The following is a 3,004-nucleotide window of genomic DNA, read 5'->3' as shown; positions in this document are numbered from 1 at the left end:
CAGATTAATTATCAGGCTCTTCAGGAAGGCATTTGATACGGTTCCGCACTTACGTTTAGTGAAAAAAATACGAGCTTACGGAATATCGGACCAGGTTTGTGATTGGATTCAGGATTTCCTAGAAGAAAGAACACAACATGTCATTCTTAACGGTTCAAAATCTGCAGATGTAGAGGTAATTTCGGGAGTACCGCAGGGAAGCGTGATAGGACCTTTATTGTTTACAATATACATAAATGACTTAGTTGACAACATCGGTAGCTCCGTGAGGCTATTTGCAGATGACACGGTTGTCTACAAGAAAGTAGCAACATCAGAAGACTCGTACGTACTCCAGGAGGACCTGCAGAGGATTAATGCATGGTGCGACAGCTGGCAGCTTTCCTTAAACGTAGATAAATGTAATATAATGCGCATACATAGGGGCAGAAATCCATTCCAGTACGATTATGCCATAGGTGGTAAATCATTGGAAGCGGTAACGACCGTAAAATACTTAGGAGTTACTATCCGGAGCGATCTGAAGTGGAATGATCACATAAAACAAATAGTGGGAAAAGCAGGCGCCAGGTTGAGATTCATAGGAAGAATTCTAAGAAAATGTGACTCATCGACGAAAGAAGTAGCTTACAAAACGCTTGTTCGTCCGATTCTTGAGTATTGCTCATCAGTATGGGACCCTTACCAGGTTGGATTAATAGAAGAGATAGACATGATCCAGCGAAAAGCAGCGCGATTCGTCATGGGGACATTTAGTCAGCGCGAGAGCGTTACGGAGATGCTGAACAAGCTCCAGTGGCGGACACTTCAAGAAAGGCGTTACGCAATACGGAGAGGTTTATTATCGAAATTACGAGAGAGCACATTCCGGGAAGAGATGGGCAACATATTACTACCGCCCACATATATCTCGCGTAATGATCACAACGAAAAGATCCGAGAAATTAGAGCAAATACGGAGACTTACAAGCAGTCGTTCTTTCCACGCACAATTCGTGAATGGAACAGGGAAGGGGGGATCAGATAGTGGTACAATAAGTACCCTCCGCCACACACCGTAAGGTGGCTCGCGGAGTATAGATGTAGATGTAGATGTAGATGTATTAGCCCCAAAGTTAACGTATTTGTACATGTGCGGAAATCTAACGTTGCAAGTGACTGTATGATACAAGTTTTAGCAGTATAGTGAGAAAAAATTTGATTTAGTTTTTCATTCCCAAACAGTAATAAAGGAAATTAAACTGTTATCCATTGAAAGAGGTTTGTGTATCACTCTATAGCATGTCTCAGTTATTTCTATATTATCCTTGAAAATAAAATGAATTCCGGTACCGGGAATCGAACCCGAGCCTCCTGGGTGAGAGCCAGGTATCCTAGCCACTAGACCATACCGGATCCGTAACTTGTACAGGAATGCAAGGGATATTGCAGACAGTTTCTACGTCTGGTATGTGTAACGACATTCTTCTATTTCAATTAATGATTGCGATGCTACAATGGTATTGTCAACGTGCTTTAGATACATTACGTATTCAGCGTACATTTAATACAGTCGACGTTTTGTGTTCCTCTGATCGTCACAATTTTTTCGTGGTTACTGACTTGATCTGACAAATGTGCATCTGCTCCATATGCGGCAGCTTCCTAATACTGCGGTTTTCTTATCTTTTTACGCCTGTGTGCACAGGTGCGCAGCAAGCTGCCTGTCTCGGCAACCTAGCGGGTAGCAGCCAGACAACCTGTCAGGCGTTGCCGGTAACTTTTGCTGCTGAGACTTTTTTTGTTTTTATCGCTGAAGCAGTATTCTCTGTGATGCTTATATACTGAGGAAATTATTCTAGTTTTTGGAACAGCGCGATCCACATGTATGATTCTGCTAAGTTGTCCTCTCCATTATACGGCTTCGTTGCCATCTTACGATCGATAAACGATAGTGATTCTCGGATTGCATCTACGCTATTATCAAAAGTACGATCGTATGGGCTATCAAGTGAAATTTGTGACTGGATGGAGGATGTCTTGTTAGGGAGGACGCAGCAAGTTATATTGATGGAAGATCATCACCAGATGTAGAAGTAACTTGTTGCAACCCTTGTTCACAGTACGAGCAGCCCTTAGCGGCTGGCCATCTCACAACTATTCATGACGTCGCCTTTCCGGCTTAGATCTTTTTTAATATGTGACTTGTAAGTACTGCATCTTTTCCAGTCAGTACAAACTTTAATTTTATTAATGCATTATATACCTAATATGTTTTAGAACAGTTAGTCTAATTCTGAAGACGACGCTCATAAAAGCGTCGAAACCTGGCCAATTTTGACTTAATGTTTGTGACCGAGGGCTTATTTGTACTAATATAACTTCATATGTTTCGCTGGGAAGTGTGGTTTGGTTTGGTTTGTGAGGTTGTGGGGCGCCCAACTGCGTGGTCATCAGCACCTAGACAAAGTCCCAATTTTTTCAAAGTTCAATTTTTTTGACAGTCCAATCTAGCTGTAGACACGAATGATGAGAATGATGATAAAATGATGAGGACAACACAAAGACCCAGTCCCCAGCAGAGGGGTAAGTTTCATGGGACCCCTACTGTTCACGCTGTAACTTAATGAGCTTGTAGACATTATTAATAGTAATCTCAGGCTTTCTGCAGATGCAGTTATCTGTAGTGAAGTGCTGTCTGAAACAAGCTGCGTAATTATTCAGTCGGATCACGATAAGAATGATACTGGTGCAAAGGTTAGCAACTTGCTTGAAATGGTCGTGAATGTCCACAGATCAGCCAGAACATTATGACCATGTACCTACTGTCGATTTAACCCGGTCCAGGCGACAGCAGCGTCAGCTTGCGAGGAATGACTGCTAGTCCGACACACGCACGGTGCACGTAGTTTCAGCGACCTTGCTGCCCGTGTTCAGAATGGGGAAGGCGCCCGATCAATCTGAGTTCGACCGAGGGCAGATTGCGATGGCGCGGAACGAGCACTTCGGAAGCTGCACGACTTGG

At 43.2% G+C, this 3,004-nt stretch overlaps 1 non-coding gene across 1 annotated transcript; it reads right to left on the bottom strand.

Moving 5' to 3' along the window:
- Positions 1 to 1,323: 1,323 nt before the first annotated feature.
- On the bottom strand, positions 1,324 to 1,395 carry Trnae-cuc (transfer RNA glutamic acid (anticodon CUC)). Its single transcript has one exon. It is a non-coding gene; the product is annotated as a tRNA-Glu (tRNA).
- Positions 1,396 to 3,004: the final 1,609 nt, after the last annotated feature.

Source organism: Schistocerca serialis, chromosome 10 (genome assembly GCF_023864345.2).
Source record: "Schistocerca serialis cubense isolate TAMUIC-IGC-003099 chromosome 10, iqSchSeri2.2, whole genome shotgun sequence".
Taxonomy (NCBI): domain Eukaryota; kingdom Metazoa; phylum Arthropoda; class Insecta; order Orthoptera; family Acrididae; genus Schistocerca; species Schistocerca serialis.
This window is presented reverse-complemented; position numbering and strand designations above follow the sequence as displayed.